General features: G+C 41.1%; 1 long non-coding RNA gene across 1 annotated transcript; it reads right to left on the reverse strand.

Annotated features, from left to right (window-relative positions):
- Positions 1 to 415: 415 nt before the first annotated feature.
- LOC125096909 (uncharacterized) lies at positions 416 to 11,321 on the reverse strand. Its single transcript, XR_007126437.1, has 2 exons — positions 11,233 to 11,321; positions 416 to 1,024 (listed from the first exon to the last, which is right to left on the reverse strand). It is a non-coding gene; the product is annotated as an uncharacterized LOC125096909 (long non-coding RNA).
- Between the last annotated feature and the right edge of the window lie 14,351 nt (positions 11,322 to 25,672).

Raw genomic sequence — 25,672 nt, forward strand, 5'->3', positions numbered from 1 at the left:
ATATTCATTTATGCATTCATTTCACAAATCCATTCATTTAAGAAATACTTGCTATTTTGTGTTAGATACTCTTGGGCTTTGGGGATTCAGCAGAGACTTCATGGGGGTGGAGGGGAACAAGCAATAAAATAGTAAATTATGTAGTATATTAAACACTGGTAAGTGCTGTGGAAAAAAATTAAGCAAGGAAAGAGGCAGAAAGTGGGAGATGCAATTTTAAATTCCCAAATAGAAAAGCCTTGAAGAAGGTAACTTTTGAGCAAAGACCTAAAGAAAATGAAGGAGAGAACCTAGGAGAAGACTTCCAAGGGAAGGAATAAAAAGTGCAAACACCTTTAGCCTGGCATATTGAAATATCAGCAAGTTCAGTGTGAGTGGATGTCATGAGCACACTATGAAGTGCATACACAGGCTGTGTCTTTTCACAAAGTCAGCTTTATTCAATCATAAAGCAAAGTTAATCACAATTATAAAGCAGGTCCAGGATTCCAAATTCAATGACATTTCACCATGTGATTAAACTTGGCTTCTTAGCACATAGAGCAGGACAGAAGATAAACCATACAACAAACAGGATTACGGAAAGGTGTAGGAAGTTAAGGAACAAACACAAAGTCAGTCTGTGGGTGCACAGTTGAGATAAGGCCTCAGTCTGATCCAGGTCAGCTTTCAGCACTTACTGTTTATTATGTTCATGTCGTGAAGGATCTCAGTTCTGTTCAGAGATCAAACTGACCAAGACTTTGGTGGCAGTTGCCTTTTTTAAGTGGTCACACATAGAGAGGTCATGCCTGAAGAGTCTGTTTGCTGCAAAAATCCTCCCCTTTTTGAAGGCATTTAATTGGTCTTGGGACCCTGCAGGTGTCTTCTGGTTCTGCTTGTTACCAGTTCTGGGCTATCAGATGATGCTGGTCCCAGAGATCTCTCCCAGGTCCTGTACCTTTAACTACTGGTGTCATTGCTTGACACAGGCTCCTGCTTAACAGGAATGACTCCATTTTGCTTTCTATGGTGCAACAGTGAGCTAGAGAGAAAGTTGTAGGAGACAAGGTCAAAGAAGTAAGGGTAGGGGTGCCTGGGTGGCTCAGTGGGTTAAGGCCTCTGCCTTCCACTCAGGTCCTGGGATTGAACCCTGCATCCAGCTCTCTGCTCAGCAGAGAGCCTGCTTCCCCCTCCCCCCTGCCTGTCTCTCTGCCTACTTGTGATCTCTGTCTGTCAAATAAATAAATAAAATTTTTTAAAATTAAAAAAAAAGAAGAAGTAGGGGTAGCTCACTGAGAACCTATAAGGACAATAAAAAGAATGTCATGTTATATTAGGCACTGTTCAAGGTCCTGGAAATGCAACAGTGAAGGTTTCAGAAAGGTTCCTTCCTTTCTAAAAGCTTAAATTTGGGGCGCCTGGGTGGCTCAGTGGGTTAAGCCGCTGCCTTCGGCTCAGGTCATGATCTCAGGGTCCTGGGATCGAGGCCCGCATCGGGCTCTCTGCTCAGCAGGGAGCCTGCTTCCCTCTCTCTCTTTCTCTGCCTGCCTCTCCATCTGCTTGTGATCTCTCTCTGTCAAATAAATAAATAAAATCTTAAAAAAAATAAAATAAAATAAAAGCTTAAATTTGGTGATGAAAAGCAAACACTAACTAAAAAAGTAAATGAGAAAAATATCTAATACTGATTTAAAACAAAAACAAAACCTTGCAGAAAATTTAAGTAAAGTGATATAATAGGAAGTCAGTGAGTGGCTACTTTATATTGGGGATGGTGGATCCAGAAATGGCATTTAGATTAAGATGTGAAGGATAAGAAAGAGCCAGCCATGAAAATATGAAGGAAAGAACTAAAAGGGGAGCTGAGAAATGGGGCATTAGCTAGAAGTGAAGGTGAGATCAAGGGAGAGGTTATCTTTGTCTTTTATTTATTTTTTGAACTTAAAAAGTATTTTTATTCAGGTCTGTGTTGTAAATCCCTTCTCTTTGCTGATAACACAAATGCTAGGAAAAAGAATATCACTGAGGGAACTAAACAAAGAACCTATTTACTAGCTAATCAAATTTGGTGCAAACCTAAAGTAAGATTAAATTGATATGTTTAATCTTATCATTATATTTTTGGGCACCTGGGTGGCTCAGAGGTAAGCATCTGCCTTCCACTCAGGTCATGATCCCAGGGTCCTGGGATTGAGTCCCGCCTTGGGCTCCCTGCTCAGCCTGGGGTCTGCTTCTCCCTTTCCCACTCCCCCTGCTTGTGTTCCCTCTCTCACTGTCTCTCTCTCTGTGTCAAATAAACAAAATCTTTTTTTTTAATTTATCATTATCTTTTTTCCCAGTTTTTTTAGATATAATTGATATATAACATTGGATAAGTTTAAGGTGTACAACATAATTATATATGTAAATATAAATGATTATATACATAACTAGATATATATAACAAAATGATTACCACACCATGTTTTGTTAATATCCTCACCTCACCGCACAATTTTTTTCGTGTGATGAGAACTTTAAAGATCCATTCTCTTAGTAACTTTTAAGTATACAATATAGTATTGTTAACTACAGTTACCTTTAGTACATTATATCCCCAGAACTTATTTACCTTATAACTAGAAGTTTTAACTTTTGATTGCCTTTTAATTTGACATAGTCTTACTTTTTGCTTTTTGCTTTTGTTTCATATCCAAAAAAATAATTGCTAAGACTAATGTCAGGAAGCTTTTTCCCTGTTTTCTTCTAGGAGTTTTATGGTTTCAGGTCTTACAATGAAATTTTTAATTCATTTTGAGTTAATTTTTGTGAGGGGTCTAATTTCATTATTTTTCATTATTTTGCATATGAATATCCAATTTTCCCAGCAGCATTTATTGAAAAGACTATCTTCTCTCCAATAAGTATTCTAGGTTCTTATGTCAAATAGTAGTTGACTGTCCAACATGAATGGAGGGTACAATGCTAAGTGAAATAAGGCAGTCAGAGAAACACAAATACCATATGACTTCACTGACATGTGGAATTTAAGAAACAAAACAAACAAAGAAAAAAAGGGACAATAGTAACAACAAAACCAGACTCAAATACAGAAAACAAACTAGTGGTTGCCAAAGGGGAAATGGGTGGAAGGAAGGGTGAAATAAATATAGGGGATTAAGAGTACACTTATATTGACGAGCACGAAAAATTGTATAGAATTGTTGCATCATTATATTGTCCACCTGAACCTAATATAACACTATATATTAATTATACTTCAATAAAAATAAAATAAAAGGGCAACTCTGATGGACATTCTCCAGATTAAAAAATATAAAAATATAAAAAATACCTGAGATATGGTTGGGCCTTCATAAATGTTAATTTTAAGAATATTCTCTTCTTGGGGCGCCTGGGTGGCTCAGTGGGTTAAGCCGCTGCCTTCGGCTCAGGTCATGATCCCAGGTCCTGGGATCGAGCCCCGCGTCGGGCCTTCTGCTCAGCGGGGAGCCTGCTTCCTCCTCTCTCTCTGCCTGCCTCTCTGCCTACTTGTGATTTCTCTCTGTCAAATAAATAAATAAAATCTTAAAAAAAAAAAAAAAGAATATTCTCTTCTCCCCCTGCAAAGAACTTTTGATCTAGCTCAGTTCAGCAATTCAATGTATTAAAATTGTATAGAGCAGGGGCACCTGGGTGGCTCAGTCATTAAGCGTCTGCCTGCAGCTCCGCTCGCGATCCCGGGGTCCTGGGATTGAGCCCCACATTTGACTCCCTGCTCAGTAGGAAGCCTGCTTCTCCCACTCCCACGCCCCCTGCTTATGTTCCCTCTCTCCCTGTCTCTCTCTCTCTCTCTTTCTCTGTCAAATAAATTAAATCTTTTTAAAAATTTAAAAAATATATTGTCTAGAGTGAAAGACACTGATATATGGATATGTGGTTGAAGTCCCTCCCCTCAGAAAGTTTCTAGTCCGGTGGGAAGGATGAGTCATACACACAAAAGTCAGAGGAAAATAAAAGTCATCAAAGAAATACAAAGAAAATGCAATTGGAAGTCATAAAAAGGAGAAACCTGGTCAGGAAATTGAAAATGATGGTCAGGTAGCAAAGGTGTTTATTAGCAAAAGGCCACTCTCATAATTACTGAAAACATACCATGTGTTTCCTCCAGTCAAGAGTCTGTCTGACTACTGGCAATTCAAGAATTTGAGTTCTTGAATAGTATGAACTATTCATAGTATGAACTATTCATCGCAAACCACAATTTTTTTTTAAAGATTTTATTTATTTATTCGACAGAAAGAGAGAGTACAAGCAGGGGGAGTGGGAGACAGAGGGAGAGGGAGAAGCAGTCTTGATGTGGGGCTCGATGTGGGGCTCGATCTGAAGACCCTGAGATCACTTGAACTGAAGGCAGATGCTTAACTGACTGAGCCACCCAGGCACCCCATAATTTGTCTTAAAAGAAGTCCATGGATCTCAATGTGCATGAGGAATATTTTCTTTATTATCCTTATTTATATGACTTTTCAATATTTTCCATAAGAGAAAAAAGGAATAGAAAGAACTTGACCCTAGAATTAAAGAGCTGAGGATGAGATGTCCTAGTCCTGCCATTTTGGTAATGGCTTGGGTAAGCCTTTGTAAGACTTAAATTCCTCTTCTGTAATCACAAAAGTAATCATCTCCATCTAATTTAAGGAGCAAATGAGAATATATATGAAGGGGACAGAAGCCAGTAAAAGTTACCTTCCTTCCTTTTCTTGGGAGAGCCTCTTTCCTGTAGGTTACAATTCAACAAGATTTGTTGAGAACATGGCACCTCTTTGACACATTCAAGAAAGCTAAAGATGAAGAAACAGTTTCTATCCAGTAGCTAACCTGGAGCATAAAACATGCATGCAACTGAGTGTAATACAAAGCTGTTCTCTTCTTGGATATATTTTTTCTCATTAATTCTGCCACTTATTGAGTAGCTACCCTGTGCCAAGGACTGTGCTAGGAGTGTGATATACCTTCTCAAATTTAATCATTGCAATAACCCTATCAATGTATTAGCCTCCATATTTTGCAAATAAAGAAAATGAGATTCTAAAAGATTGACCAATGTGCCCAGTATTAATAGTATTAATCAGTGAGTATATGAGTCCATATAAACACGTCTATCTTTTTATTATGCTACCTGGCCACACTACACACTTCTCATAAAAAGTTGATATTCTAGAAACATTATTCAGCAGAAAGCTTCATGTTGCTGATACCTTTTGGGATAAACCAAGTATTGGGATCTTGAAACATCATGGTTCAGACTGAGTAAAAAGATTTACATAGTGTTAATTACTACTTCTCTGTTAGCTTCTTCTTTTTCTTTTTTTTAATCTTTTACTTATTTGTCAGAGAAAGAGAGAGAGAGCACGAGCAAGGGGAGTGGCAGGCAGAGGGAGAAGCAGGTTCCCTGCTGAGCAAGGAGCCCGAGGCAGGACTTGATCCCAGGACACTGGGATCATGACCTGAGCCAAAGGCAGATGCTTCACCAACTGAGCCACCCAGGTGTCCCCTCTATTAGCATCTTTTTTTTTTTTTTAAAGATTTTATTTATTTATTTGACAGAGATCACAAGTAGACAGAGAGGCAAGCAGAGAGAGAGAGGAGGAAGCAGGCTCCCTGCTGAGCAGAGAGCCTGATGCGGGACTCGATCCCAGGACCCTGAGATCATGACCTGAGCCGAAGGCAGCGGCTTAACCCACTGAGCCACCCAGGCGCCCCACATCTTTTTTTTTTTTTAAAGATTTTATTTATTTATTTGACAGAGATCACAAGTAGGCAGAGAGACAGGCAGAGAGAGGGAGAAGCAGGCTCCCCGCCGAGCAGAGAGCCTGATGCGGGGCTCGATCCCAAGACCCCGGGATCATGACCCGAGCCGAAGGCAGAGGTTTTAACCCGCTGAGCCACCCAGGCACCCCCCCTCTATTAGCATCTTAAGAGCAACAACCTGGTCTTATTTATCTTTGTAGCCCTAGAAACTAGCCCAGTGCCTGGTACACAGATGTGCTTAATAATTATTGCTTGATCTGAATTATGTATTCTGTTGAAATTGGCCTAAGTACCAAGGACTGTGCTAAGAACCATCACCTACATTTTCTTTAATCCCCACAACAATCCTTTAAAATCATCACACCCAGGGCACCTGCATGGCTCAGTGGGTTAAAGCCTCTGCCTTCGGCTTGGGTCATGATCCCGGGGTCCTCAGATAGAGCCCCCAATTGGCCTCTCTGCTCAGCGGGGAGCCTGCTTCCCCTTCTCTCTCTGCCTGTCTCTCTGCCTACTTGTGATCTCTGTCTGTCAAATAAATAGATAAATAAATATTTTAAAAAAATAAAATAAAATCATTACAACCATTTTATGGATGAAAGCATTGGGGCACAGAGTTATTGAGTGGCTTATCCAAGGGTGAACAGCAGAACCAGAATTGGAATCTAGGTCTTTTCAGCCCAGATCCATTCTATCCCAGCTGCATGCTATATTTGCATTGTCTCTGTGTAAATAAATGTCTTGGACATGACACAGGCAACACCATCAACTACTAACTCAGTTTTAGCTTTTGCCAGGGTCACTAGAAATCAACAGGCTCTACTTAGCTTCAAATGTCAAAACACGAGTCCTCAGGAAAAGCCAGAAGCAAGGGCAGTTCTTGATCCCTAGGACCATGTGTGAGTGTATAGCACTCTGTCTACATTGTACACCAACTGTCCAACTACATGCCTTAGATCATCATCTAAAATTAAACATGGCAGAAATACATCAGCTCTCATTGCCACATTCCTCAGTGACTGGCCTCTTGTGGAATGAGGTAGCAGCTGAAGCAGAGCAGAAAATGAAGATTAGATTTAGAATCAGAAGATACAGATTATATTAACCATTGAATATCGTAAGTTCATCAAGGGCACACACTTGGACTAATTTATCCTGCCACTTAGAATATCAATAAATGTTACCATAAAGATGTGATTTTTAAAAGATCATGCTCAGCAAAATTGAGAACAAATTGGAGAGTGGTAAGACTAGAGGCAGGAAGACAAACTGACTTCTAAAAAGCCAACCAAGCAGTAGAGTCTAAGTGACAGGGGTCAATGACAATAGGAATAGAGACCAGGAAAGATGCTGTACTGTATATTTATTGAGAAATATTTTGGAGATGAGGTTTTAAACCTCACTAAACAATGGAATTAAATGAAGAAGGAATAAGAGGAGTCAGAGACAATACCACGTTTTCTAACTTGTGTATAACTGAATGAGTATTTACGTGATCAAGTTTGGTTTTGGGGGATTGTTTGTTTTTTTTTTAAAGAAGAACAAAAATGGCTTGTGTTTCTCAACATGAAGTTTCCTTCTTCTACACAGCTGTTTAAAAATGTGATTTTTTTTTTTTTTTTTAAGTTTCTAGCAAAGATGATTTCCAACTTTTCCACAGCCAAGATTGTAGGTGCAAACTGCTTCGTAATGCATTCTGTTGTTGCTGGTTTGCCGACTTCCCTTTTTAAACTTCCCACCAACTGCTTTTTGTTGTTGCTGTTATTGTTGTCATGTTTCTTAATTGGCAGTTGTTGTAAATCAAATAATAACAATATTTACAAAATGTTGCCTTCTTGAGGGAAAACACAGAAACCTATCAAAACTTGACTGTCGTTTACTGAGTGTAGAGGAAACGGAAGATCAAGCGTAAATATGGAAAAAACAAAATAAGACAGCCTATTTTGTCCACAAACAAGTCCTAGTTCTTTTCCACTCTTTCATCTAGCCACATAGAGGAAAGTGAAATGTCAAGTGTAGAAAAATGCGGCTATGATTTTGAGACAGAAGGGAGCTGGAAAAGGGAGAGAAAATATTTTAGTTATAGGCTCTGTAAGTGTTCTAACAGGAGAAAAGAGGAATGCACTTATCTCTGCCCCCCTCACCAAATGTGAGATCCACATCCCAGTCACTCCGGGCTTTAAACATTTCAGAAACATCCTCCCTCAGATGGAATTGACCCCTCACTCCCTTGTACTCCAGCTGTACCCTAAACAAACTTCTAGCAGAGAATCCAGAACACCCCATTGTGTCTACTGATTCACAGAGACTGAGTGCCCCCTTGACAGTGAGTTCTCTGAGGACTTGGTCATATGGACCTCCTCAGATTTGGCACAGTACCTGATATGTACAGTGATGGAACAGGGGAAATAATTTAGCAGCACTAGGCAATCTGGATGAAAGGTCAGGGGAAGTGGATTTGCTGGAAACACAATTTTTATTTGTATTTTATGTTTATTTGGATTGGCTTAGAGAAACTAATAGAAATTAAGGAACTAATTTTCCTGAACCACTCTCCTCAATAAGTGTCAGTCAAAAAGTAGCTCCTCCAAGGGCACCTGGCTGGCTCTTGATTTCAGCTAAGGTCATGATCTTAGAGTGTAGGGATCAAGCCCCACATCAGAATCCACATCAGTGGGACGTGTATTAAAGCATTCTCTCTCTCCCTCTTCCCCTCCTTCTGCTTGCTCTCAATCTCTGAAATAAATAAACATATATTTTTTAAAATGTAGCTCCTCTGGACTATAATCTTCCTGAGGTCAGTGACTTACTCACCTCTGTATGTCCAGCGTTAGAATACTGCCTGAGTCAACAACCCACACTGAATGTCCATTTCCTTCTCTCTGGATTGTCCTATCCTTCCTTCTCTGCTTTGGGAACTTTTTCCTCATATTCGAGTCCCAATTCAAATGACAATATCTCTTTGAGGCCTTCTTTGAACACCCACTCTATGCCAACAGCCAGATAGAATTAATCTTACCCTTTACTTTGTCTCACAGCAGATTACACAATCCTCTAATACAGATAGCAATATACTTTACAATGTCTTGAATGAGTTCATCCACAATGTATTGTGACAGTGCATGCGACATCATCAGGATGTGTTGTAGAACAACTCTATCTGCTATGACCAGAAAATGCCATGCTGTAGTCAAGAAGACCACAGTCTGTAAGAGGAGTCTAGGGGAGAGAGGATAAAGACTGGATCAGAGCAGTCTAGAACAGAAGAGATGAAAAGGAAGGAAAACAATGGAGAGGAGAAATGTTAAGGGATAGGGAAAAGGGAGTAATCAAGTGACCTCCAAATTTCTAGGTTGGGAACTCTGGAAAAGATGTGGATTTGGGAAAACACTGAAAAGTGAAATATTGGATAAGTGAAATGTTGAATTTGAAGGATGTGGCACATTGAGATGGAAGTAGATGTTCAGCAGGCAAGAGGAAATACTAATTTGGAGCTTAGGAATGAAACCTGAACTAGAATTATAAATTTGATAGTTTTAACCCATAGGTGATAGCTAAAGGCATGGGAAGCATTGAAATCACCCAGGGAATGTGGACAGAGTATACGGGTCAGGACTGAACCCTGGAGGAGGACAGCAGTGTTTAAAAAGGGGGCGGGGCTGGGGAGGAGAAGAAAAGTCAAGAAAAAGAATGAACAATTAGAATAAAGAAAGATGAGAGGATTGGGGAAACAAAGGCTGAAGGAAAACATTTCAAGGTCAATATGCAGGAAATTAAGAGGTTGCCTCCTCAGGGGACTCTTTCTGCGTGAATTAGAAGGTCATTGGTAGATAGGGGAAGTATGGGGCAGGAGTAGGGTAGGGAGACAGGGAGTAGACTGGATAGTGAATTTTAAAAGAGGATGAAGTGTGAAAGGCAGGTGGGTGGGGCTGTGTGAAGTGAAAAAGGATTTCCAAGTAGTAATGGGGGCTATCTGAGTTTAAGGATACAAACTATTAGCAGCACTGGCTTAACTGGTTGTGGGATTATTTTCCCCCCAGCAATTCTTAACAACTTGACTGTAAGCAAAGAAGAAGTGCATAATTGGAATTATCTAGTTAGGGGGATCTAGAGGGTAGGCATGGCAAAACAGCTAGGAAGAAAGGAGTTGGGAGTATTGGTTGAGGTGAGAGATTATGAGATTTAGGCTGACTAGGCAGAAAGAGAAAACAGATTAGGAGAAAGGAGTCAAGAGACTGCATAGGATCTCCTGTGAGGTTTGAAGTTTTAGTAGGATTAAGAGAGCTTGGAGGAAAGGAAGGTTAAATAATCAGAGGAGTTTCAGATTTCACTAGTAGAGCAGTTTCAGGTAACAGAGGGTTAAGAAAATACCATAGGAGTGGAGAGCTGAAGTGTGTTGGGAGGTATAGACTATGAGAGACCTGGAAGTCAAGGAACTGTGAGGCCACTATACTGGATAATTCATTCACATGGAAGTTGAAATGACCCATTTGATTGTAGGGGTTAGAGTTGAGAAGAAAGCTGTGGACAAGTGCCACAACCTCAATGAAGGAAGTTGCTAAATGAAAATGACAAAAGGATTCTTCTGTGATTACCCAACTTTCCCAGGAGCCTAAGCAGAAGACTCAAGAAGGCTGAGTTTTGTAAATTATTTGTAGCTATCAATTATCTATGATATCCCTTCACATGACCAGCATGGACATTCTCCAGTTGCTGCAGCAAAATAACATCAAGAACCTCTAGGAATTTATCAATAAGGAAGTAATCTGAGATTTATATGCTGGGATGTTGTTTGTAATAATGAAACCCCGGAAACAACCTAAATGCACAATAATATGGGAAAGGTTAAGTAAGTTATAATAGATCCATATGTTGGGCTAAGGTATAGCCATTAAAAGTTGTTTAAGATATAATGATAGATGAAAAAAGTTATGATATAAAATTATATATGTATATATCAATAGGTATAAAATGGCTAAAAAATTTTATATAGAGTATGATTCTAATTTTATAAAAATATTTGTGTCTTCCTGGAAGACTATAAGGATATATAGAAAAACATCTGAAGTCAGTTTGTAGGATTGTGGTTGACTTTATTTTTCTCTTTATCCTTCTACTGCATTCTCCAAATTTTCTACAAGTAAGAGACAATTGTATTTATTATGAGAAAAAAAAAGGCCATTTTGTGAAGGAATCTTTAAAATAATGTAATAAAAAATATCACCAGGTAATTAATTACAACAACTCTGAAATTTTTCAGTATTTGCCATTTGTAGTCATAATATGCCTGTCTCCTTAAGGAGCTGGAACAAGCAAGTTCAAACAGTAACATCCTGCCATATCCCAATAGTCACTGTCCCAGTCAGGATGCCTGCAGAATTCCTATGCCCTCTCCCTCATTCTGTATCCTTCTGTCTCCATGTTAGCTGACACTGCACTATGCCACCTTTGCAAACTTACAGAGGAGTCACCGCAGCCATGAATTTGCAGAGCATTCATTCACTCCTTTTTTCAGGAAAGTAGCCTTCACTGAGCAGCAGATCTGTGTCAAGTCCTGGAGCAGCGCTAAGGATAGAGATGAGTCATGCTTGGTTCCTGTCCTCAAGGGGGTTCAGAGTCTGTAGAGAAACACAATGTGTTGCTGCACAAGGTGATTTATGCTAAACCAGTGGTGAGTAAGGAGGCACCTACTGACAGGCAGTGTAGTGCCTGTCAGACAGCCTAGTGACAGGGTGGAGTTTATCAGTGTGCTAAGGAAATAAGTAACCTTTCCTTTTTTTTTTTTTAATTAACATATAATGTATTATTTGTTTCAGAGGTACAGGTCTGTGAATCATCAGTCTTCCACAATTCACAGCACTCACCATAGCACATACCCTCCCCAATGTCCATCCCCCAGCCACCCTATCCCTCCCTCCCCACCCCCCAGAAACCTTCAGTTTGTTTCCTGAGATTAAAAGTCTCTCCCCGGTCCCATCTTGTCTTATTTTTCCCTCCCTTCCCCCCATGAACGCCCACCGTTCCTGTCAAATTTCTCATATCAGTGAGATCATATGATAATTGTCTTTCTCTGACTGACTTATTTCGCTTAGGATAATACCTCCTAGTTCCATCCCCGTTGTTGCAAATGGCAAGATTTTGGGGGCTTGGGGGTCTTTTGATGGCTGCATAGTATTCCATTGTGTATATATACCACATCTTCTTTATCCATTCATCTGTTGATGGACATCTAGGTTTTTTCCATAGTTTGGCTATTGTGGACATTGCTTCTATAAACATTTGGGTGCACGTGCCCCTTCGGATCACTACCTTTGTATCTTTAGGGTAAATACCCAGTAGTGTGATTGCTGCATCATAGGATAGCTCTATTTTCAACTTTTTGAGGAACCTCCGTACTGTTTTCCAGAGTGGCTGCCCCAGCTTGCATTCCCATCAACAACGTAGGAGGGTTCCCCTTTCTCCAAATCCTTGACAACACCTGTTGTTTGCTGACTGGTTAATTTTAGCCATTCTGACTAGTGTGAGGTGGTATCTCACTGTGAGTAACCTTTCCTTTTCCTGTCCACTGCTACCATCTTGGCTCAAGCCTGCACCATTTCATGCTTGGATCACAGTAATAGCTTAGAGTTATCAACTCCACTATCACTCTCTTCAACTTGGCTTCCATACTGATTGTAAGAGACATTGGTGACGGGGATAAAGAGCACATTTACCATGATGAGCACTGAGTAATGTACAGAATTATTGAATCACTATATTGCACACCTGAAACTACTATAACACTGTACATTAATTATACTGGAATTTTAAAAAAGAGTAGATTATGCTAAGACCAATTTGGTATTTGAACAGAAAAAAAAACAAATTTCAAACTTTTATTAATATGCTATTTGGCAGGATGCCTGGGTGACTCAGTTGTTTAAGCATCTGACTTTTTTTCTTTTTTTGAAAAATGCAGCTGAGCATACACCTCTTTCCCCCCCACCTTTGGAAAGATCTTATTTATTTATCAGAGTGAGAGAGAGAGAGCATAAGCAGGGGCAGTGGCAGAGGGAGAGAGAGAAGCAGGCTCCAACAGGGAGCCTGATGCAGGGCTCAATCCCAGAACCTGGTGATCATGACCAGAGCTGAAGGCAGATGCTTAACCAACTGAGCTACCCAGGGGCCCCTAAGGATCTGACACTTGATCTCAGCTCAGGTCTTGATCTTGGGGTCATGAGTTCAAACTCGGCTTTGGACTCCATGCTGGGCATGGAGCCTACTTAAAAAGAAATATATGTGTGTATGTGTATATATATGGCAATAAAAAATTCACAAAGCTCCTTTTTCCCCTATGAATAGTATTATTATTGTGTTAAAGAATAAATAATTAAAAATATTGACACAGAATAATCCAGCTATCATTTTTTAAAAAGAGAGAAAAAAAAAAAACAACAACAACAGGACTCTTAGAGAATGGAAACTAGAATAGCCTCTGCTATAAACCAGCTGTGTGATCTTGGGGAAAACACTTAACTTCTCAAACAAAGAGATTTTGTTCCCTTTCTGGGAAATAGAGTTAATATCACTCACTTCACTGGGTTTTTGTGAAGACAAAATAAGCTACCGTATTAAAATGTCCCATTGGGTTTCCTAAATGGAACTCTTAAGATGGTTTTCTCTCCAAGTCTAAAGATCTTTTTCTCAGTCCTCATTCTCCTTGGCCTCAGTTAATTTATTATATAGGTATGCAGTGTTGTTTTTCCTAATACTATTTTGTTCATTATCTTTTTCACCTGCATACAGCTTGTGTTCTCATTTACATTGGTAGCTTCCAAGGGCAGGGATTTTATCTTATACTTATTTATAATTAAATGAACTTACATATTTGAAAATGGTTTACAGACTGTGAAGTGCTTTATTATTATCCACCTCATTCCGTCACGAAGTTTTGAGCACCCACTGTATGCCAATCATTGAGCCACACATTAAAGATACAGAGTGAAGTAAGAGTTGTCTCTGGGGGTGTTGGGGTGGCTCAGTCAGTTAAGCACCAGACTTTGGCTCAGGTCATGATCTCAGGGTCATGGAATTGAGCACCACTTTGGGCTTCTCACTTAGTGGGGAGTCTGCTTGCCCCTCCCCCTGCTCATACTCTCTCAAATAAATAAATAAAATCTAAAAAAAAAAAAAAAAAAGAATTGGTCTCTGATTCAAGAGTTTAGTGAAGAGATAGCTTATGCTGGTGAATAAATAAATTACCACACCGTGAGATGTGTTAGAGTAGGGGTACAATGGAAAGGCTACGAGAGCACCAATAATAGAACTGATTTTCCCAAGAGAAACAGCCAAGCAAATCCAGGTTCCAGTGCCACTTTCACCGTTTGCTAGCATGAGACGTTAGCTAAGACACTTAACCAGTAGATCTCAGGTTCCTAACCTGGGAACCGAGAACAAGCATACCATCCACACAAAATTGCCCTGAGGATTAAATAAGATGATAAATGCAAAGGCTCCAGCATAGTGTTTCTACATAAGTGTGTCCAGCACAAATGCATTCCTTTTCTTCCTTTCTAGAAAGGGAAAGTAAGAAAGGCTTCCAAAGGAAATAGCACTTGAGCTGAGCTTACCAACATGAAAACTTTGCATTCTTACTCAGGAGGGGAAACTAATAATTGTGGAGTAGCTTCTAGAAATAGGTACTCTCTCTAGAGTTTCCCAGAATGAAGAGGGGAAGAACATTGCACACAAAGAGAACAGTATAGGTACAGACACAGCATTTTGGAAGTGTGTATTATGCACTTGGGAAATGGCATATCCTTCCAGATGCAGTGGGGTTAGGGCAACCAGTGAACCCATGGTGGTAGAGAAGGCTAGAGAAAGAGAGCAGGGCAAGATTGGATAACTTTGTAAAATTCTTTTACTTCTGCTGTCTATTGTTTGGAATTTAAATGTCCAGCTAACACTTGCAGAACTGCAGACACACTGTGTTTAGACAGAGAAAAAGTTCTCATGGATCCTCAGGGTTTCAACGCTTAAGTGGGAACATATCAATTACAAAGATCTAACCTCCTCTCTAATTCCCTAGACTACACAGTGATTCCCAAAACACGGCCTGTGGTACATAATTTATGCACTCACTTTGTAGCTTTGTAATTAAATCTGCAGAGGATTTGGAGCTATGCAGCAATACTAGTAAAACTCCTTGCATGTGTAAACATACCATACAGGACTATAAAATTGGTGGTTTTCAAAACTCCCCTTTCCTATCTACATAGCTAATGATAGACTGTGTTACACTACACCACCAACTCTGCACGATAGATTGTATTACAAATGCAATTAAGTGGACCCAAGGCATGGATGCACTGACAAAAAATTACAAAGGATATGAACTGATTGACTCACACAATCCCTCCTGACCCAATTTCTGTTACAGTCAGAGTCTGTTTGTATATATACTCCAGCTTTCTGATATCTATGATGTATGTCCTAAACTGTTCTCTAGGGCTTCTGGTCAAAGAAATCTGACAACTGTCAAGTGTTTACTGTATTCTGGCACTGTGCAGATAATTTCACACTCATATTATTGAGTGCTTACTCTGTGCCCAGTGTTCTAGGGACACAGCTGAAAATAAATTAGATTGGGTTTCTGCCTTCATGCAGCTTCCAAGTATCACAAATAATCCTATAACAACCCTCTAAAACTGGAATTTTAAGGAGAAGAAAATGAGAAGTAGATGAGGTTAGTAATTGGTCCTAGAGCCAACTTACCTTTTAGCTCAAAGACATAGTGCCTAGAGCCCAAGAAAATGTTTTAACATTATTTTTAAACAAGAAGAAAACAATGAATATAAAATAATGAATCCAAACATAATGTATTGTTTGTCTTTATGCCATGCAGTCATAAAAACGTATTTAAACACTTTTTCTTATGAGGAAGGGGCTCGTGAAGGCTAAAGTGCCTAGGACCTACAGAAGTAATAATACGGCCTAACTGGCCCAAGATGACACTGCCACTAGGTGATAGAAAAAGATCAGGCAGGCCCTGGTAAGTAGGCCTGACATCCCTTTTGATTAGATGCATCAAGAGGATGGCCTTTATTCCTCTCCTGGTACCTGGTTTGTAGAGGTGACCCAAGAAATGCTGAATTAAATTGCATTGAGTCATTCCAAAGGACTCTATACAGTGAACCATCAAAAGTACATTCTTACAGATTGAAGAAAACCCTGTGGATGCTGCAAAAATCGTGTGGGCCTATCTGATCTGGAAAAGAAACGTGTAAATGAAATCTATGCATATTATCAATTTGTACAATTTTTGGATGAAAAGATTAAAACAGACAAGCAAACATTTGTCTTCTACAATATATTAGACACCTGACAAATCTCCAATATTAGTATGATATCCTAAAAATAAATATAATTATGTAGATAATAAAGTTCAAAGATTTATCCATTTGTTTAACATTCACTCTGCTAAGAAGAGAAAGTATAAAAACAAAGAATCCACACTGTCCTTGAGGAACACATGGTCAACTTAATCTACTTGTTTCACACACAAAAAATGAACAGACTGTGTGGAAATATTACAAAGTAGTATGAGTGATTCCCTGAGCTGAAACATAATACCAGCATTCACATGCTGAATATAACAATGGTAGAGATTATTACTGTTAAGAGAGGACTCTTGGGGCGCCTGGACGGCTCAGTGGGTTAAAGCCTCTGCCTTCGGCTCAGGTCATGATCCCAGGGTCCTGGGATGGAGCCCCGCATCGGGCTCTCTGCTCAGCGGGGAGCCTGCTTCCTCCTCTCTCTCTCTCTGCCTGCCTCTCCGCCTACTGTGATCTCTGTCTGTCAAATAAATAAATAAAATCTTAAAAAAAAAAAAAAGAGAGAGGACTCTTAGTGTTCATCTTGTCACATTCCTTTCAAAACCCCAGACCTCACCAGGGCCCAGAGCAGTGATTCTCAACTGGGGACCAATTTTGTACACACATCCCCAGACAGACATTTGGCAATGTCTGGAGATATTTTTAATGGTCATGGCTGTTGGGAGTGGTGTTGCAGGCGGTGGGGGGGGGGGGTGCAGTTTGCTAGTGGCATCTAATGTGTAAAGGGCAGGGATCCTGCTAAACATCCCACAAATGCAAAGGACAGTCCCCCACAACAAAGAATGATCTGACTCAAAATGTCAATAGTGCTGAGTTTGCAAAACCCTGGCTAGAAGAACCAAATACAAACTCCCACTGGTGTGCAAGGTTGAGACAAATTTGGTTTTTCCCACCTTTTTACTATATCTCCTGTGCCTCCTTCTCTTGACCCACTATCTTCCTAAGAGCCTTATGCTTCAGCCTTATCAGACTGTCACAAAATTTTATTTTATTTTTTAAAATTTTTTTATTACCATATAATGAATTATTTGTTTCAAGGGTACAGGTCTGTGATTCATCAGTCTTACACAATTCACAGCGTGTCACAAAATTTCAAAGAGTGATTAAGTGCTTGGGCTCTGAAAGTCAGGGAGACCTGGCTGTGGCTCCAAGTTTTACTACCAGTCATCTGTATATCCTTGGTAAGTTACCCACCATCTCTGAGAGTCAGTTAACTCCTATAAAATGGGGAAAACTAAAGTTGCTGTTATTGTGAGGACTGCATCCTACCTGCCTACACTGTCCTATCTGCCTTTATCTCTTCAGAGCTTGGCACAGAATTCTGCCCACAGTAGGTGATCAGTAAATATTAGTTGAATTGCCATTTTCACACTTCCTTTAAGAGAAGAACACCCTGGGGCGCCTGGGGGCTCAGTGGGTTAAGCCACTGCCTTCGGCTCAGGTCATGATCTCAGAGTCCTGGGATCGAGCCCCACATCGGGCTCTCTGCTCAGCAGGGAGCCTGCTTCCTCCTCTCTCTCTGCCTGCCTCTCTGCCTGCTTGTGATCTATCTGTCAAATAAATAAATAAAATCTTAAAAAAAAAAAAAAAAAGAGAAGAACACCCTGCCAATGGGTAAAAACCTAGAATTCTAAAGGAAGCTCTTTCTTTGGGGGCAAGTCTTGGTTTCCTCTGCTGCCTCCACTTTCTCTGCTCACCTCTCAGAGCTGAGGGTCTCCAGGGCTGGGGTATATGGCATAATTCTTGTCCAATATCTTCTCCCTCTTTAAAAAGATCTATTTCTTCCAGCTACGTGGCCAAAACTACTACTCATATATCCACAAATGTGTAAGTAGAGCCAGGACCTTTTTTATGAACTCTGGATTCATCTATTTTAACTGTCTACTTGATATTCTCAGTTGGTTATATATTGACATCCTCAGCTTAGCACACAGCAATCAAAGTGATCTTTTTAAAATGGAAATCTGGTGATGGTGCTCCTTTTAAAGGCTTCTCATTGCACCAATTATAAATCCTTCCCATGGCCTATAGGCCTCTTTGAGGTCTTGATTTCTTACCTCCTGACATCATCCACCTTGCTCACCGTGCTCAAGCCACGTTGGTCATGTTTCCAATGCTCAAATAAGACAAACTCATCCCCTTTCTCAGAGCCTTTGCACTTGATGCTGTCTCTGCCTGGAACACTTGCCTCCAGATAAATACATGACTTTTCATTCAGAGCTCAACCAGTGTCATCTCATGAAGGACTTCCCTGCCATCCTCCAGCCAATCAGCCTTCCCCCATCTCCTTCTAACTTGCTAAGTCATAACCTTGTTTTACTTTTTCAGAATGAATATCATTAGTTGATATTTATTTGCTCTCTTAAAGATTTTCTGTCTCTCCCACTAGAAGGTGGTCCCCGTAAGAGCAGGAGATTTGTCAGTCTTGTTTTCCACTGTATCTTCAGCATCTAGCCCAGTGCCTGGCACATAACAGAACTTCAGTGAATAGCTATTGAGTAAATGAATAGTGGAATCAAGGTGCAGTGAAAGCACTGGAATGAGAAAACCTTAGTCCTAGTCCCTATTCCATCTCTGTGCAAAAGAGCCAATCACTGTGCATCTCAGAGCCATTTGTTCATCAGTAAATTGAGCATAACACTGACCTCATGAGACTGGCATGAAGATCAAATGATCTCACTCATGTTAAGTCAGTGCTTAGCATACGGTATGATGATCAACAAATATTAGTCCTTTTTCCTCTCTTAGATCCTCAGTTTCCTGACAATAAAGGAAATTCCTCTGTTTGCATAGTATTAAGTTGTTGTAGAAGTGATATTAACTTACAAATCTTTCCCTCCCCTGGGCCTTTGCACATAGTATTACTTTTGCTCCTGTCCCCTCTGCTCATTTTTGTCCTGCCTGGCTAACTCAGAGTCACCTCCTCCAGGAAAATCTTTCTGAGATCTTATACTAGATTGGGGCCTCTTTGGGTCCCCCTCAGGCCTTAGGTGTTTCTATTAAACTAAACAGATACTACACTACTATTGTTCTGCATAGGTCCAGAGGATGGATGACTAGATAGAAGGTAGGAGAGAAGGATAGAGGGAAGGAGAGAGAGAGAGGGAGACAGCACGTGTGCCAAAGGGATGATGGAAGGAGGCATGTGAGAGCACTTTGAAACTGACCACACCAACATTAAGCAGGCTCATGGGACCTCAGAGGCCAAGCTTAGCTGGCCTTGCCACACCCCCACTCCCTAGGAACCCTGTCCAAAACTCCCTCAACACTCCGTTGGTCCCCTCCACTTTGGTCTACTCTCTCAGTACATGGTCATCAACCATGGGCTTCGGTGCTTACTCTCCCATGAGGCCACAAATGAGAGGCAATAAGGTGCAGGGCACAGGTGATCTCAGCCCCTGCCCCAGTCTCCCAGCAGAGGTGGTGACATTGGTGGAATACCTGGCAGCGGAGCAGCTCTCCAATGCGTCACTGGGACAGTGGCCTGTGACAGCTGCTGCTGCTACTGGCCACCCACATACTGGGAGTTTGGACGCAGAGCTGGGTCTAGTTGTGCAAAGAGTTTGAAGACCAGGGTAAGAGGCCCATGCCAAGGCAGGGGTCGCAGGGTAAGGGAGGATGTGGAAAGGAGATGTGGGACCAGAACCCCCTGCTGATCATCAATCACCTGCCGCTCCAGTCTGCAGTTCAAATCCCTGCTGGTTCCTTCCTCACTATGGGATCCTGGGTGAGGAGCTTACCCTGCCTGTGTTTCCCTTTCTTTTTCTCTGAAATGAGGACAGTAGTACGGATCTTGTTCTGAGAATGAAATGAAGTAAGGTATGCAAAGCATTAGGGGGCCTGGGTGTCTCAGTGGGTTAAGCATCTGCCTTTGGCTGGGGTCATGATCCTAGGGTTCTGGGATCAAGCCCAGCATCAGGCTTCCTGTTCAGTGGGGAACTGCTTCTCTCTCTCCTTCTGCCCCTCCCCCTACTTGTGCATGCTTGTGCTCTCTCTCTCTGTCAGATAAGTAGGTAAAATCTTAAAAAAAAAAAAGTATGCAAAGCATTGCCCCAATAGAGTAGGTATGCAATAAATGCTTGTTTTCCTTCCTTCACCCTAAGGACACAAACAAATGAACTCTAGAGGGAAAATGTGAATAATACTTATGATAGTGAATTTTTTTGTATTTCATAATATATCAGAGCTCAGAAGATCTTGAAGGTTGCCTTGCCTAACCCCCTCCCTGGAACGTGTCAGGAGCATCAGGGAATTATGGCAGCTTACTTACTGAAGGACAGATGTTTAATGGTACTGTTTCATCATATAAAATAGTGTGTGTGTGTGTGTGTGTGTGTATAAAATCTGATTGATTCTCTGAGAGTGAGGTGAATAGGGCACTTGCCTAGGAATCAGGATTTTTTGGAGTTGAGTCCATATTCACCTTTAAGTCTGGATAAGCCCTTCCCCTTTCCTGAGACTCAACTTCCCCATCCAGGATACAAGTAACACTGTGTTGAGAACGAGGTGCAGACGTGGTGCAGAGATAGGAATGAATAAGGCCAGGCAAGGGACTGAGTAGAAAGACTTCAGGGAGAAAGAGAAATCAGAGAAACACTTTGAAGGATAAAGAATTTATCGGATGAGCAGGGATGGAAAGAAAGGCATTCCGGTCAAGAACAGCATGTACGAAGGTTTGAAGTTATGATACCGTCAGCCCTGCCATCTTCAGGGAACTGGAAACTATGAAGGGAAAGGTAGTTAAGGTGAGGATAGAGAGGAGGCAGGACCTAGACCAAAGGGGCTAAGAAGCCTGGCCTTTCTCTGAGCAGTGGGGAGCTAGTGAAGGTGGTAAACAGAGGGAAGAAAAAAAATCTGGCCTGGGTATTAAATAGAGCACTTCAGCAAAAAATGTGGAGGATGTATTGTGAAGCTGTCCAAAGTTCAGATTGGAGACAGAAAAATCATTTGGGAGGCTATGGCAATCTTCTTGGTGAAAAGTGGAGAGGCCTATGTGGGGACATGGGAGTGGTGGGGAATATTAGGGGAGGAGGAACCAGGAGAGATGGTCAGGAGTTGGCTGACACGTGGGATGCCAGAATCCCACAGTTTCACTGACTGGTTGTGGGGGAATCTTCTGACAAGGCATAAGCCTCACCTGAGCGTAGGCTGGTGGTCCCCCATTTCCTGATTGATCTCCTGATTATCCTTTGCAGTAAGCTCTGTGAGGCTTCTGACTAAATCTTGGCCCTACCCCTCTGCCTGGGTGGCTTTGCTCACACTGTAATCCCTCCTGTTAGAAGGCAGAGAGCATGTACAAACCCAGTCACTTCCCCAAGGACTGAACTCCCCTTACCCAATGTGGCAAGAGTGAAATGCCCAAGGATGTCACTGACAAATATTTCTGAAAGTCTCCTTGGAATCAAAGGAAGAAGGAATTTAAGTCCCAAGTCCAAGACAGTTGATAAGGCCAAAATCATGAAGAAAACCCGGTGCTTTATGCATAGAAAATGTTGTTCTATGTGACCTCACTTTCTCCCGGAAGCCTTGCCTAGACCTCCTTTAGTTCCTTCCACTTCTGGGCTTCTTGTGTGTCAGCCCTGCTCACACTGTAGTTGTTTATCTACCTGATTCTCCTCTGTGTCGTGCAACCAAGTCAGTGCCTGGCATAGAGAGGTGCCCAGTACAGGATTGCTGAATGTTGAACCCTTGACACACATACACACAGACACAAAACCCAAAAATCACACCCTGTTAAGAGAAATGATGTTCCAAGAAATCTTCCTGCAGTAGGATTTAGAGACCTGTACTTGTTGAAGTCAAATGCCTACTTTAAAGGAATCAACCCAAGATGTGATAATGATGCCAAAAGGAGAGAGAGGTCAGAGAAACATGTGGAGAGGCTGATGCTGCTTACTGGCAGTGCAGGATTAGCGAGCAGGTCACCAGTGTTCTAAGGTGTATGGGCGATTTAGTAGATTCAGAAATCCAATACTGTTGGGGTACTCAGAGCTATGAAGATCTAGGCGCTGACTTGTTTTACCAAACTCATGAGTGGCTGGTGTATAGAGCATGTCCATAAATTCATGAGCATCTCAGATTTAACATGTCTAAAGCAAGCTCTTGTCTTTGGAAAACAAACTCTAGACTTGTTCTCTGCTGGTCTTCTCCACATTAGTAAATGGCCCAAACATTCTTCTGGCTGTTTAGGTCAAAACTCTAAGAGTCATCTTTGATTCTTTTGTTTTCTTCTCCTTTACCAAACCCATCAGCAAGTCCAATTGACTCTACCTTCAAAATATATTTCAAATGTGATATTTCTACCTCCCATATTGCTTCCCATCCTAGTCCAGGCCACCATCATCTCTCATTTGGCCTATTGCAGTAACTTGAATGGCTTCTTCGCTTCTGTTTCTGCTTCTTCCTAGTCTCTTCTCATCACAAAGGTCCTTTGGAAATGTAAATCAGATAGTTTCATTCTGGAACTTAAAAACCTCCACTGCCTTCCTGCTAGATTTAAAATAACATCCAGCCTTCTTCTCACCACACCTACCTTCAAGAACCTCCATGATCTAGAGGCCCCCCTCTTAACCTCTACAGTCTTATCTCCTTCTGCATTACATTCCATCCAGATTGTCTTTCTTGCTGTTTCTGGAACACTCCAAGCTCAACTCCATTTCAAGGCCTTTGTACTTGCTGTGACTTCTGTCTAGAATCTTCTTCTTTTAGGTCTTCACATGGTTTATTTGTTCTCACCATTCAGGTTTCTGCTTAAGTGTGTCCTTCTTGATTGGCTTTTCTTCTTCATCCTAGCAAACATTACTGCACCATATACAGTTATGCTCTCCTCCTTTAAGTGACAGTTTTTTAAAACTCCATTTTTTGAGATATTGTTTGTTAGTTTATTAAAAATTTATTTATTTATTTTAGAGGGAGAGAGTGTGCAGGGGGTAGGGGCAGAGGGAAAGGAGGGAGAGTCTTAAGCAGACTCTGCACTGAGCACCAACACCAACACAGGTTTAAGCCCGACTGTGGGTTTAAGGGTAGATGAGGACCGAGACAATGAATAGAACAGGTATGGGCTATGTTTTAGGGAACTGAGAGAAGTAGAGAGCTCAGTTAGGTAATTTGGAATGCAAAGGGAGAATGGAAGTTTGGGATGAAAGGTAAATGGGCAAGTGAGTTGGGAGGAGTGAGTGAGGTGACAGATTCACATCTCTTTCAATATTGCAGACTTGCATTTGGTGCAGTGCTTGCACATAGAAAATTCTTAATTAAATTTTGTGGAAAGAAGGAAGAGGGAGGGAAGAAGGAAGCACTGTAAAATTTAGATAGGAAGGAGCCAATTGACTGAAAAAAAAAAAATGGAGAGGATCAAAGAACAGGTGTACTTTAAGTAACATAGTATGAGAATTAGAGGATAGGAGGCCACAGTTGTGAAGAGGAAATTTGAGTTTGAAATATCAGAAGTGGAAGAGTTGGGCACCTGGGTGGCTCAGTTGGTTAAGCAACTGCCTTTGGCTTGGGTCATGATTCTGGAGTCCTAGGATCGAGTCCCGCATCGGGCTCCCGGCCCTGTGGTGAGTCTGCTTCTCCCTCAGACCTTCTCCATTCTCATGCTCTCGCTCTCTCTCTCTTTCTCTCTCTCAAATAAATAAATAAATAAATAGTCTTAAAAAAAAAAAGTGGAAGAGTTCCTGGTGATGGTAAGGCCCAATGTGTGAATGTAGGGGCAGATGGCTAAACTGGTGTGGAGGGAAGGTCAGTGGAGTTGGGGGTGCATTATTAATAGTTGGGAACATTTGGAGACAAACCTAAATGTCCAATCGTAGGACCCAGTCAAGTAAAATATGATACATCCATAGAATTTTTGGGAAGCCTTTAATGTCCTAGGGAAATCTTTATGATATAAGCTTAGATGTAAAATGTGCAAGATTGTATCTAAGATACACATTGTCACTATTAAAAAATACATTTGTGTGTGGAAAAAGGAATAGAATATTTCAAAATGTAAAAGGTAGATGATAGAATTCCAGACAACTTTAATGTTTTCTTTATTTCCTACAATGAACTGGAGTTAGTCTTTTAACTAAAAAAACCAAAAACAAACAAACAAAACAAAACAAAACAAAAACTATTAAAAAATTAAGAGAAGTATTCAGCCAATCCATTTCTGCTTGGAACTAAATTCCCTCCTTTTTCCTTTTTTTTTCTTTAAATATTTTGTTTATTTATTTGACAGAGAGAGATCACAAGTAGGCAGAGAGGCAGGCAGAGAGAGAGGGGGGATCAGGCTTCCCGCTGAGGGGCTGGATCCCAGGACCCTGAGATCATGACCTGAGCCGAAGGCGGAGCTTTAACCCACTGAGCCACCCAGGTGCCCCAAATTCCCTCCTTTTTAAACTCCTTTTTAAACTTTTTATAGCAAAATTGTATCAGAAACCTTAACTAACCTTTATTAAGCACAGTATTACTCAGCAGGCATGATGCCTTATACACTCCAATCCTTGCCTCAACTCTACAAAGTAGTTTTTTCTTTTTCCCAGTCCATAGACTGTCTAACTGAAGCTCAGAGGAATTGAATAATTTGTCTGATGTCACACAGTTATTAAAAGGCAAAGCCAGAATTTGAACCTAGGCTATATGATATAAAAACTCATCTTTCTTGCATTACCCCTGTTCCCCACCAAACCACTGCCCATGAGTCCAGTAAGTTAAAGTCCTTCTAGCTCACATTTTAAGTAATATTTAGTAACCTCAAAGAAGATAAATCTTAGATTCTTTGATGTCAGAACAAAAGGGCCCTGAGAGCTCATCTAGTTCCAAACAGCCTCCTTCTTCCCATAGACAGATGAGAAAACTGAGGTCCAGAGAGAGGATAGGACACAACAGGACCATTTAAAGGGTTTGTTCCAGAGTTTGATTCCAGCTCCTTTCTTTCTGCTGTTTTCCCAGACTATTCCAGGCCACAGGGCAGCTCACCACCCAGTAGGCATGCCAGACCCTTAGAATCCAACCCTCTCATTGTACAGATGAAGCTGAGCCCCAGACAGGAGAGGTGGTTTCCCAAATTCACACAGTGAGTTGGTGGCAGAGATTCTTCTTGAACCCAAGTCTCTTGCCTCCGTAAAGGAAGTACGTACTGGCCACCGCTACCAGCTGCCAAGTGTCAGTGGGCCAGCAGGAAGTAATACCAGTGGCCTCAGCAGCAAAGTGAGCTTTTGGAATCTGAGATCTTGCATAGGGGCTGGCACATTAAAATATGCAGGAATGTTGGCTGATTGAATTGGAGAATCACTGAATTCACAGTACAAGTAAGTGTGAGGGGAGGGCTAAGGCAATGGCAGTGCCATTTGTAAAAGTACAAAATCAGGCAGAAAGAAATTGGAATTCAGATGAGGATCTAAATGATGCAGAAGTCACAAGGAGAATATGTGTGTGTGTGTGTGTGTGTGTGTGTGTGTGTGTGTGTATGAGTGAATGTTAATTCTGTTAACTCTCAGACTTGACCTTGAAAACTTGGCCAAAGAGACATTCTGAGACAAAGA

The sequence above is a fragment of the Lutra lutra genome, chromosome 4 (genome assembly GCF_902655055.1).
Source record: "Lutra lutra chromosome 4, mLutLut1.2, whole genome shotgun sequence".
Taxonomy (NCBI): domain Eukaryota; kingdom Metazoa; phylum Chordata; class Mammalia; order Carnivora; family Mustelidae; genus Lutra; species Lutra lutra.